Genomic DNA, 14187 nt, shown 5'->3' with positions numbered 1-14187 from the left:
GATACTGTTAGCCTTCTTTGGCTCAAGTTCCACCTAGTTTCCACTAGGACCTCCAGGTCCTTTTCTGCAAAGTTGCTTTCCAGCTGGGTATAAGACAGCATGTATTAGTGTATTGGGTTGTTCTTGCCCAGGTACAGGAGTTTGAGCTTCCCCTAGTTGAACTTCAGGTGGTTCTTGTTGGTTCATTTCTCCAGTCTGTCAAGGTTCCTCCAGATTGCAACACAATCCTCTGGCACATTAGCCACTCCCCCCCAGTTTGGTGTTTTCTATAAACTTGCTGAGAGTACACTCTGCCTTGTCATTCAGATCATTAATGAAGATATTGAACAGGATTGGACCCAGCATTGACCTCTGGAGTGCACTGCCTTTTATTGTCCTCCAACTAGACTATGTGCCACTGATCACCACCCTTTAGTCCTGCCCATTCAGCCAGTGATGACTATGCACAAAACAAGAAGCTTATAATTAAATACTGTATCATGTATGTGTGCAGAAAAGGATTAAATTAGATGATGACAGAAACTTTGGTCTCTATCTTGCAGTCTTTATGTTCTTGCAGCACAGCTACTTTTTTATGTGACATTGTAATATTTTCAATTAAAATGAACTCTTCTAAACTAATAATGGTGAATTGAGGTGGATAGAGAGATAAGAATCCACTTACAACATGGAATGACGAAGTATGAGTGCAGCAAGCATGAAAATAAATGGATTACCCATCAAGTGCTAGATTGTGTTCTTAAAAGAGCACTCAGAGGACTAATAATAATAATAATAACCTTGCAGAGTAGAAATCATCATCCAACATGTTTGTTAAAGTCAGAACTAACAAATTGATCATGGACTCTATATGTGTGTGTGTTTAAAAAAACAGTACAAATGTTTGAAAGGGAGTAAGTGTATTTCATCCATGATATCCAAGACAATTAGAATAAGTTGTACTTTGTGTGACATAAAATTTAATCATAATTTACAGGGCTTGGAAGGAATTACTGAAATGTCCACATGGATAATAAAATTATATTTTCTTAGAAAGGATAACTGTTTTTTTTTTTGACTACTTGGTATTGTCTCTTGTCATAACATGAAAGGGTGATTGGTGCCCAGTTTCATACTTGCTACTTTATAAACATGCTCATTTGTCTTTTAAGGTTTTATCTGAATTAAAGAAAAAAGAAAAAGGAAAAAGAAAAAAGAAAGAAGAAAGAAAAAAAGAAGAAAAGGGACCCTTACTTTTGGATGACTGTCTCTATTCTTTGGATTTTGCTGACATTTCTAGGCACAATAGAACAAAATATCTTAAATACCAAGGAAAAAAGCATGAAATAAATTTAAACATTGATTTTTAGACTGGGGTTTATAAAATTTTACAAAATACAGACTAAAAAAATTCTGAGACATTTAGCAATCTTCTGTTAATTTTTTCCGCGTGGTTGCAGAGTATAGATTCCTCTAACTGGATGATTGACTGATTGAGGACATATAAACATAGGACTATTTTTTGGCTAATAGCTTGAGTTGCTGGTGATCGTTGGAAGCTGTGCACTTCCCTACTCATTCTTCAGAAGTATCTGGAATACCTTGAAACACTGCAAAATGTACTATCTTTCAAAGTTTTTGTTACCCACGGTTTATAATTTCCCATTTGTATGATCACAGAATCGCAGAATGTTAGGGATTGGAAGGGACCTCAAAAGATCATCTAGTCCAATCCCCTTGCCGGAGCAGGAACACCTAGACGAGATTACACAGGAAGGTGTCCAGGCGGGTTTTGAATGTCTCCAGAGTAGAAGACTCCACAACCTCTCTGGGCAGCCCATTCCAATGCTCTAATACCCTCACTGAGAAGAAGTTTCTTCTCAAGTTTAAGTGGAACCTCTTGTGTTCCAACATGAACCCACTACCCCTTGTCCTGCCATTGATTGCCACCGAGAAGAGCCTGGCTCCATCCTCAGGACACTCACCCTTTACCTATTCGTAAACATTAATGAGGTCACCCCTCAGTCTCCTTTTCTCCAAGCTAAAGAGACCCAGCTCCCTCAGCCTTTCCTCATAAGGGAGATGCTTCACTCCATCATCAAATAACATACTGAGTCATATAACTTAACAGTACCTGTGATAAACAGCAATCTCATATAAGATTATAAGATTATTATAAGATTATATTATATGTAATATATATGTTATATATATTACATATGCAATGTAATGTAATGTAATAATATTTAATAGAATATTTTATATTAATATAGTGTATATTATAACATATTATACATTATAACATACATTATATAGCATATACATATTATAATATCTAATTATTATATTACATTACATTACATTACATTACATTACATTACATTACATTACATTACATTACATTACATTACATTATATTATATTATATTATATTATATTATATTATATTATTTATTATATTGACCACATAGTATTTTTTTTTAATTTATATAAACCACATAGTAATTTTTGTGATATCCAGTGACTGTAGACTTGTCAAATGTTAATGAGTTATCAACAATAGCACTTTGATTTCTCTACAATTATAGAACAGAAGAATTCCCAGTGATTTAGGAGTGAAAATTATGAAATACTCTTTAGATGAGAAAGCAGTGCAAAGTGTTTATGTATGACAAGAGACAGTTACACAGGACAAAAATTTCCTGTCCTGTGAATGCTTCCAAGTTCCATAATCATGCTGTTCCACATTTAGATGAACTGAAAAATTCTCTCCCTCATTTTTCATAAGAAAAAGACTATACAAAATCCAGAATAACCAGCTACTGCCTGGCTTCATCGTATACATATCTCTTCCTCTACTTGAGTGAGATCAAAAGTGGTATCACACTCCTTCACATTTCAAGTGATAATTAAGACCAATTAAATGTCTTCTACTGTATATGGTTACAAATTAGTATTTAATAGTAACAAGTTCAGTATGATGAATGAAAATCTGATGGATCAGAGACATAATCCTTAGACTCTCATTTTCAAACTCTGTAGGATTTTGCAGCAGAGGACAGGCAGACAGTTACTGATTCTGGAAAGTATTCACATTGCTCTTTAGCTTTGACTGAAATCTGCTGCATAGAAAGTTCATATGTACTCACACAAGTCCCTGCAAAGCTCACCAGAGACAGGTATAAATTCAAGTGTAAGAAGTTTCAGTCAAGTGTAAAAAATAAGACAAAACCACCCTTCTCCCACCGTGTATTTCACACTCGTCTCTGGAGAGCTATCTTCTTCAGCTGTGTTTGAAATTGTTGTTCACCACTGTTGCTGTCCAAGTAGTTGCATTTTTAAATTCAGTAGCCTTACTAATGACAGATTTTCATCAGTCAGATATGCATTTTATTAAAATTTGCTTAAATCTATGGTTTTAAAAAAATACTCAAGAAAGTCAATCAGACCACTGATACCTCAATTTGAATCACAGTTTAACTGTAGTAAGATCTTAAACCTGAGAGATTTTCAATGGTAACAGTTGCCATTATTCAAGTAGACTGCTAAATTAACTCCTCAACTATATTTTTCCACTGGAAATGATAAATTGTCACCTTAAATTCAGACTAAACTGAGCACCCAGAAGCATTCTTTGTCAGTGAATGAAGTTATTGGCAGACTTCCGTCACTCAGTATGCTGAGTATTATGATAATTTCTTCCTGGTTTCTTTTTAAAAGGTTTTAATGTATTTCTGTTACTGAATAATAGACTTAATATCTTCCTATTATACATTTCACATCATGTGATGAATTTATGGTTGGCCATCATTCTGACTTACTCAGTGATTAGTAAGTTTCTAGGCTAAGGATGCTGCAGTTCACTCACAAATCAATCATTACATTTGCTTGGATTTTGCAGACAACAGTGCCATTTGAGACATATTTTTGAAAAAGTGTTCTATCGAATCTTGCAAAGAATGTGACTTTCTCCATAGGTGATTTTGGTTAAAAAAAAAAAAAAAAAAAAAGTTTCATTCTATGTACATGTTTCACAACTGAGTCTCCTAAACAAATAAAAATGATTATATTCTTAAGAGGAAATCTGCAGGGAGCAACAATGTAAAATTTGGCCCAGTTACCAAAATTACATTTTGCCATTTGTTTGCTTTTATAGAATTATGTTAGTTTTTACCTCTCTTTGCCAGTTAAGAGCTTTGAGATCATATGATTTCCTGGTATGTTCTGGAAACAGGGCATTTGGCATTTACCCCAGTTTTTTGTATGACGTTCACGGTTTATAATTCCTTTAAAATTTAAAGTGCCTTCACTAAGGAGAAGTTATGTGTAAGTTATACCCTTGTTATTAATTTTTAACACCCATTTATTTTTGCTAATGCACTTTTAAATAACAGTATTAACTGTATCCCAGATAGGTCAGGGTTAAAATGTATGAGACTATATGCAAATGTATAGTGATTCTGTCAGGTTTTAACATATATGCTGTATACTAGTCAGATATTGCCATACATTATATACATATATATACGAGTGTGTGTTTGTGCATCTTGAACATTCCCGTTTTCCCAGTTCTGTGAATAGCAAACAATTCAAAAGCACCATAATTTAGCTTTCAGATATAATGAAGTGGTAATAGACCTTCCTATCTATGAGAACATTTGAGTTTCTACATCTAATTACATTTTTTTGAACTACAGTAATGAAAAACTAATCATTGTGACAATATTCTTCTGGAAATCATACTGCAGAAGGACAAAAATGCAGGCAATTTAATATTTGTTATGGTTCATCAAATTTAGACTCCTCATACATAACTTGGTCACATTTATTTGTGCTCCACAGGAGTGTAACTCCAAAAGAGAGAGCTAGACCCGGAATGTGCTACACAAAAAAATGTTGTTGCCTTGACAACTAATCCAGTACTAAGTGTTCCGACAGGTAGAATATCACACAACATGTCACTCTTGTTGCAGAAAATGTATGCAACCCAAACTCCGACACTAAAAGTGAATGCAGTAGATGCTCCTTCATGTTGCACCCCAAAATGTTTATCTTGCCTAAAGAAAGTTGCTTCACATTTCCCTGCCCCTCTACCATTTAATAGATTTTTTCCCCCAGTACATTCTTTATCTAGTGTATCAGTCTTTTTTCTCCCTCCAGTCATTTCTTACTGTCCCTTAATTTTCTGCGTCCAAGGTTCTCATTCTCTTTATTTCTTACTCTTCTCATCCACATGCATCTCTCTCCTTTCATCTGAGCGGAGGGAATGTTTAGGAAAAAAATTTCCCTTTGAATTTCATTCCCTTTCCATTGCCCTGCCAATAATCTCTGATTTAGTTTGAACAGGAATCTTCATTGCCAGCCTATGATATAGGTTCACAGGGGCCAGCTGGGATTTGTCTGTTGTGCCCAGAATCCTATCTTAAAATGCTTGCTGACCACTTTGAGCTCAGAACTTGATCTGTGTTGGACACCCTGTCTCAAAGAGATTACCAGAAAATATATGACACAAGAAATATGATAGATTAAGAAAATTCTGTGAATAGAAAAATGGAATAGCCTTACCAGCGGAGAAAATCTTCAGAAATTGAAGACTGACCGGAGAAGATATATACTTTAGGAGACACATATTCTATTTTTGCAGTTTAGGGGTACAAGCAAAGACTAAGAGAGCTATTATACTAAGGAGGTTCTTTTTTGTATACTGGTTGCCGTTTAGGCCTCCGATATTAAGTTTTCAGCTTCCTCAGTTATGGAGGCCTAAATGTGACAACATACTTTATGCATTTCATATGGCTTTGTCCAAAGGAAGTTGCACTTGAGACACTAGTTTTATATAATGAGACTCTCTATTAACAAATTTAGTTTAAGTGTTTTTCAGTGTCTGAGATTTTTAAAAACACATGCACACACACAAAAGCATCCAGACAGCTTCTTAAATTTATTCATTTTAACTTTTGTCTTTGGTTTAGGATTAACAGTTTTTCAAACTACTTAAAGCAGAATAGCTTTCTGATTCAAAGCCCAAGAAAAGGGTAAGATCCTCTTTATATTTTATGATTTTTGGCTGTAGCTCAAACATATTTTCTTAAGTATGGATAAGATTGCATAGTCTTAAGTAAAGATAATGGAAACATTTTGAATAATAAGCAATGAGTATCACATTATAGGTTTTTTTTTTTTAGAGCTCAATCGAATTCTATTTGCTTAGTCAGATTCTCTTTCAGTAGCCAAAAGTAGAAACTAGGGAATTAAAATGCCATGAAAAATAGAATTTTTATTTTTCTAACTTTACCAGTGTCCTGATATTTCAGTGATGTCACCAATGAATGAAAGAATGAATGAATGGAGTTTCAAATCAGAATGAACCATCCTTTCCTGAAAAACAAATCTGCAAAACAGTCTTTTGCAGCTTTTCACACAACAGACAACAATAAATAGTGGCTTTGAATGTAAAAAAAAAAAAAAAAAAAAAGGGACTTTCCTTACTCTTTAATTATTTGTTGAAAGGCAATTTTATCTTGAAAAATATATAACTTTGTTCTTTTGTAGTTTATATCTAACAAAATTTTCTGAAATTTCATATATACACAAAGGGCAAAGGGTTACTGTGTTCTTTGTCAAACTACTTTCATTTTCAAACAAATACATGCCTCTAAATAAAAAAAAAAAGAAACTCAAAGCTTGAAGATTGGGATTATGAAGTGTAATATTTGCAATCGAAACTTGTAATTTTCAGGAATAGTTTCCCTGTAATACGTAAGTAATTACTAATACAGTTTGAATAACTGAGACTTGGGAGCCTGTCACATTATAATTCTTGGTATTTTAAGTTTCCAAGCTTTGTAAAAGATCTGTGTTTTGGTACACAAGGTGTAGAGAATAATAAAATAAGATGAAAGTCCCAATGGACACTGGCCTAGAACCCAGAAGCTCAGTAATAGTAAGTAAATCTTTTAATTTGATTTATTAATCTAGGATTTTTTTTCAATTGGTATCTGTCTCTTTTTTAACTTGTCTTCACCTCCTGTCAGGAAATAGAGATGTCCCGGGAACTTGAAAGATGGAACTGAGAATTTTGATTTTTGCAAAAGCAATGTATATATGGACATCAAAGTTTTTTAGTGCCTAAATAATGTAGTAGGTATCCAAAGGAATTTTTAAAAAATACCTAGATAGCTAGCATTCATTTAAATCTGCTCTTTGAAATGTTCATATGATGATGGCTAAGTACTGTAATGCCCTTTTTAAAAGGCTATGAGTAAAATCATATTCTAAATCTGAATTTAAGCTTCAGATTTTATATATGCAATGAAGTGAAATCACATATATGTAATGAGGTTTAACAGTATCTATTGTATGAACTGTTAGTGATCTTATAAACTATTATGGTATACGTCTTTTAATCTAATATGCATTTTCAGAAACAAGAACAAAGTGAAGTAGGGAGTAAAGAAGATGAAGCCAGATTTTACAGTGGTATCCATGAACATCATAAGAGACAATGGCCACAAAATGAAATGTAGGGAATTCCATTTAAACACAAAAGACTGTTTTACTGAGAGGTTGGAAGAACAATGGAAGAAGTTTCCCAGGGAGGTTGTGGAGTCTGCACTTTGGAGATATACAAAAACCATCTGGATATGGTCCTGTGCAACCTTCTGTAGGTGACTTCGCTTCAGCAGTGGGGTTGGACTAGATAATCTGAGGTCCCTTCCAACCTGAACAACTCTGCGATTCTGTGAATTAGGGAAAAGATGTCAAATTCTAAAAAGGTTTAAATATATTTAGGGGTAACAGTAAAATGACAGATAGTTTAAACAACACACTGGAAACTATTTACCATTTGCTTACTTTCAAATTCATTTATTTATATTTATATTTTAGAAAAAATTAAAAAGGGAGTTACCAGCAGCACAAAAGGGCATTTCTTTCACGGACGCCTCAAAGTTCATTCAGACTGAAGATTTTAAGCAAAGTGTCCAAGCTTGTAGCTTTACGATATTCCTTTTGTTATTATATTACTGCATTACATTTTAAACAAGTAACTACACTTCTTTTAGAAATGTGTATACTGGCCATGAAAGTTATGAAGAGAGCTGAATCATATTCACTGATACTAACTGACAACTGACATGGTGAATGAAGCAATTTCTATTCTGATTAAATTGTGGGTTTGGAAAATCTTTACAGAATTCAGAAAGGTCAGAAGCCAGAAGCATAATAAACAAATGGACTTCATAAATATGAATTCTATTCATTGACACCATTATGCATTCTAAACTGAAACTGGGTGAAATAGCTAAAATTTGTTTGTTTTTTTGGTTTTTTTGTGGTTGTTGTTGGTTTGTCTGTTTGCTTTGTTTTCCTGTTCATCTCTGACTAAAGGTAAATTATGGGTGATATTTTATTTTTTTAGATAAAGGATTAATTGGGGATTTATTTTTCATTCACATACAGAAACTGTCATGTATATTTCTTACTTTTAGAGATGCATGTTTTTCAGTCCTCAGATATGTGTTCATGACAAAATGTGATTCACTGTTTGAGTAAAATATGTGTAAACTGTCTTGTACATCTACTTTAACATGCATTGACAACTCCAAAATGAAGCAGAGGGCTTTAATACAGTTAATATTCAAACACGATAGATGCTATATTATAGATGTTTACAGTTAAATACCAATATCTGTAAGTATTCAAATAAAAACTGACTGATTTTTAGTACTACTTGGCACTATTTGTTCCAATTATCTTGTGAAATATCGAGGATTCTATGATGCTTAGAATCCATGAAAATGATGCACTGCCTAAGGACTTTATTGAAGCTTATGCATTTACCTTAGACTACAGCTCTTCTATTAAATTATCCTTCTAATTACTTTGAAGTGTCTGGTCCTGATTGTTTTGCTAAATTTTAAATGCACTATGTTAATTTTTACCTAGTTAACACACACAAAAAAATAAACACTTAGAAGCTATTAATAGATAGATACTGGTGCTAACTTACATAGAGAAAGCCTCATTCTGACTGTTTTGGAGTGTATTTAACAATACATACCATAAAGAAAAAAAAATTAAAGGTGTCCTCTTGTGAAAAACTTATTGGTAGACTTTTTTCATGAGTACTAAATAAGACTAAATTTTTCAGTTCAGAAGCAAATAAAAATACCTTCCATGTATATGTGTGTTTGTGTACATTTAAGAGAAAATGTAGTAAAAATCAGAAAGAGTGGCATTTATTGTTTTACTGTTATGTATTTGAAGTTCATACAATCTCTTATAGAAGTCTCAGCACTCAGTATGTTTGAAAATAGTTTCCGAAAACACAAAAAATAGGTCAATCTATGTCTGTTTTCTTTGATTCTTTTTAATATGTATAGTTTATACATTTTAGCTGATTTAATTGTTGGCCATAAACCCTCAGAAGGAAAGATTGCCTCCTCAGTGTCGAAGATATTTTGGAAATGGAAGAGTTATGGATGAAAAATTAAGTTAATATAGGCAGTTAAATATTCCTGCAATGTTCTGTCGTACACATAATTGGTCAGAACCTCTGGAATATTCTCAGAAGTAATACATGATTATTGAAGTGAGCTGGGAATTTATGAATTTTTTTTTCCCTTCAGAATGTGTTTTTGAAACAGAAAGTATTTTTTCTCCTTGTTGTGAAAGACGTTTTATTTTCTAAATAGTAAAAATCCTACGTGACCATGTAATAAAATGTTGTTATGTTGCTTTATACTTTTTGTTAGTGTGTGTTTATTTATCTTACATTTTAGTTGATTTATGTATTTAAAATGTCGAATTGAAAGGATTTAATTAATACACAGTGTTCCAGGAGTCTCATTTCTATCCTTCTTATTGACTGAAGAAATATTTACAATTTTGACTTTTATTCTGTTTCATGGTAGACTTTTTTATTATAAAGAAAAGCAAAAGATAATGGGGCAGGAAATCTATTCTTCCTCGATGTTAATGCTATACTTTTAACTAATTCTCAATCTCTAAAATATTTTTTTTTTTTTTTTTTAATCTACACAGAAATGTCTCTCTTTTGCTTAAAATTTGAGGGTGAGGCTCAGATCCTAGTTACCCACAAACTTTGTATCACAGCTTCAGTCATGACCCTCCCTCTGTGTGGACATAAAAGTAGCCAATACTCAAGAACTGGAAAAGGCTGAAGATAACAAATGCATGAAGGTTAGTTTAAGAAAGTTAAAATTACATGAAGAAGCTGGTCTAGCAATTCTTTTCAAAAGATGCAAAGAGTCAACTTTACTTTCAGCTTTTCTAGAGCTCTGTTAACTATTTTCACTTTGCTTGTCTCTCCAAAAGGGGGGGTAAGAAATGGAGGAGCTGGTAATAGAACAGAAACAAAATCCAGAGGAAAGAAAGCATCTTCTTGTAACTTCTTAGCTGAAGGAGAATGACTCCCCCAAAAAAAGAAGCAAGAGGGATACAGGGAAATGTTATTTACAAGTGTTTTAACCTGTTGACTGTGAGAAATGGACAGGCACACAGCTGCTGCTTTTCTGTAACTGATAGTTAGTTGAAAGGTTCAAAACTAGTGTTATCGCCTTCTCACAATGCTTTTTTTTTTTTTAGCCAAAGGGCAGTGACAATAACGAAAATGTTTGCAAATAATGCCATTTCACACCTTTCAAGTCTGTGTTCAGCCACAAATACTACTTGCTCCACTTTCTTGTAGTGCTTATGATTTGAAAATATTTTCTGCATATTTATCTTTGCACTTTTTAGAAACTAATCAGAAAAGAGAATTAGAAATTGTCTGTGGAGACAGAAGTAAGATATATGAGACTGAAATACAAATTGTCATTTTTTATGTTATAACAGGGAAAAGCTCAAACCTTATGCCTACATAAATACATTCTCAAGTTTACTGATTGCTACGTAGCTACACTGTGTATATGACAGGACTACTCTAAAAATATGTGTATCAGAGAACATACATGGTGGACTCAGATACTGCACATGATCTTAACCAGAAAGCAGAGAAACACTATCTAAAAGGAGAGTGTAAAGAAGACAGAGCTCTTTTTAGTGGTGCCCAGTGACAGGATCAGAGGAAACAGACAAAAACTGAACAACAGGAGGTTCTGTCTGAATGTAACAAAATGCTTTTTCACCATCAGTGTGGCTGGGTACTGACAGAGGTTGTGAAATCTCCATCCTCGGAGACATTCAAATCCACCTGCTCATGGTGCTGGGCAACTAGCTTTAGGTGGCCCTGCTTGAGCTGGGGATTTGTACTAGTTGACCTCCAAAGGTCCCTACCAACCTTGACTATTAGATCCCTACTAAATTCTCTTATATGGGTCTTAGAAATCTGTCCAAACTGAGGACCTGAAACCAAAATTCCTTATGTCTATGTCTTAAAAGTGTACTATTTCATCTAGAACTTTCGTGCCTTGATACCAGACACTCTTCCAGTTCTTATTAGTACTGCAGAGCAATAGCGGGAGCTGACACAGTGAGGGAAAAGGAAGTATTGCAATGAAAACTGAACGTATGGCACTGCTGATTACAGGGAGAATCATGAAACTCCCTATACAAGGTTTCCCTACAGGACATTGTTCAAAATACAGACACTCATTATGTATACACATTTTTTTTTTATTATTTTTCTTATTGACTCCAGACTAACTACAACACAAATAATCAAAACTTTGTTCTTTTGTTTCAATAAGCATATGGCTATTTAGACTACTCAACTTCTAAAGATTGGAATTGAATGAAATTTTGGGTGTGTACTTGAGAAAGAGATTCAATGTGTGTTTTTTGGCCTTTCTGAAAATTACACACCCATGTGAAAATTAAACTGAAAAAGTAGCATGAACATTTTAAGTTTGATGGCTTTGCACATCATAAAAATTAAGAAAAGAAAAAATACTTGCTTTATTTTGCATTTTTTCACTTTCCAACAAGAAAATTGGGTTTCTTAGTCATCGTAATGTGGAAAGAATTTTGAAAGAACTAGCAAAAGAAAGGAGAGAATCCATCAAGGAATCTTAGAAACGTTTTGAAATTTCAAGTTTCATGTATTCACAAATGTCAAAATTTACAAAGCTATGTGATTAAATCACATGCATCTAAAACCATTTGGACAACTTAATATGTCAATATAAATGCAGAAAATGTAATTTCTAGATAAATTGACAAAGAAAATATTTCTGGCACAAATATTGCAAGAGGTGTGCATAAATTATTTTGTCGTCCAATTTACTCAAACATTTTCAGCATTTATGAGCTAGTAATGTTGCAAATATAGATTCCTACTATATCAAAGACAGTTTTAAGTGAATAGATGTAAACTGAACTTGGTACCACATTTATTTTCATTCTAAACATATAAAATAGAATGCTGGAATGACTCAAGTAGCTTTCAGCAGACTGGAACACATTGACTGAAAATATGTTAATTTGGAATGTCTGTGATGTCTGTGTCAGAGTAATGAATTAATGCAATAAAAATCACGTTGGTAAAATTTGCATGTAGGAGACCATGTTGTATAAAGTCAATGGCGAGGAAAAGATGTGAATTCCAAACTGAAAATTTTGTGAAAGGAAATCAGTTTGTCTGAAATGTGTAATCTTTCCATTATAAACACTTTTTTTCATCAATGCTTACATTCACTATTTTATTTATAATTACTTAATTTTTATATTCTGTTCGACTGTCAACTTATTAAAAACCTTAATGCAAATAGAGGTTTTTGAAAAGTATACTTTTGCATGTTTATTGGTGTGGATTAATTAATCAAAGCCTGAAGTATTCAATGGAATTAAATTTTTAATTGGCACATCCAAACCGAGATCTTTACCTTTTTGTTTTCCTCTGTTAATTAACAATGTCATTACATTCTGATTATAAGGACATTGTTTTGTTTATTGTGATTTATGAATCTGACGTTATTTGTCTTGATAAGTACAACTACCATTTGATGCAGTCTGTTCCTCAGTGAAGTTCAGCTGCTTATTCCCACTACTACTAGCACATTATATTTCTGATGTACGAACAATGCCCTTTAGCTTCAATGCCACATTCTTTTTCTGTACTGTGGTTTTGGGATTTTTTTTTGAGAGCATAAGTCATGTGTGTTGAAAGCTTTAATATTTGTATTAATGGGAGGATTAAAGTACCTGTAGACTACCTACCACTATTCCAAAAAATGGTTTGGCAAAGAGAATTGATAGCGCATGCATTGCTAGGTGAACTTTACAATGTTGTCACCACTTCAGTACCTGTCTTGGAAAAAGATACTTATATTTTCTCCAGTATTTTTAATTTTTTAAGAGGAGTATGTGAGACATTGAGTTTTCTGGTTTGCGAAATGTGCTCATACTTAGGAAACAGCCACAACAGACTTGAAGTCCTGAATACAAAATGACCAAAAAAAAAAGCCTTCACTATATCCTCCCAACAATAAGGCAAACAAATAGATCCCAGATAAAATACAGCTAGGTGACATTACTGATTAGAATAAGCAGATTATTCCTCATGAACACACTCAGTTTTGATTGATATAGTTGATTGCTATTATCTGGTTTGTATTGTTAAAGAAGTATGGGGGACATTGTCATGGAAATATAACTTATCATCAATCACATTTTGCTGTAGTGCATCAACTGCTTAACAAGACATAACAAATTGTTGTTCTTAGTTTGGGCTGTTGATAAGATCCACACTTACATGCAGCATGTCCTTGAGTTAAAGGAATAAAGTATTTTCTTCTTGTATTCTAAAGCATAGTTGATAACCATAAAACTTTCCAAACCACTGAATTGGAAATATCTGGAATTCTTCATGGTACAAGTTGCTTTATAAATTCTAACTTATATTTATCAATTAAAAAAAAAAAAAAAAAAAAAAAGTTAAGGCCTTTGTTACCATATCTGAAGTAAGATTTCTTCTGTCATTTTGAGAGATTCAAGTGCACTCTACCTCCCTGCTTATTAAAGAATTTCCTGAATATTCAACTTGAAGAAAGAACTAGGGTAATTAAATTCCACACAGATAAAGAATAATGGTTGATAATGAGACATGTGCCCCCACCCACTGCTCAGCCAGGCCTACCTCAAGTACTGTTTTTTTATGTAGAACTATAATTCAGACAAGAGATTAAAACCTCAGCAACAGGTAAGGGAAAAATTATAGAAATTTCGGGATGCTTTGGAAATCATTGA

The sequence above is a fragment of the Patagioenas fasciata genome, chromosome 4, assembly GCF_037038585.1.
Source record: "Patagioenas fasciata isolate bPatFas1 chromosome 4, bPatFas1.hap1, whole genome shotgun sequence".
Classification (NCBI taxonomy): domain Eukaryota; kingdom Metazoa; phylum Chordata; class Aves; order Columbiformes; family Columbidae; genus Patagioenas; species Patagioenas fasciata.
Note: the sequence above shows the minus strand (reverse complement) of the source record.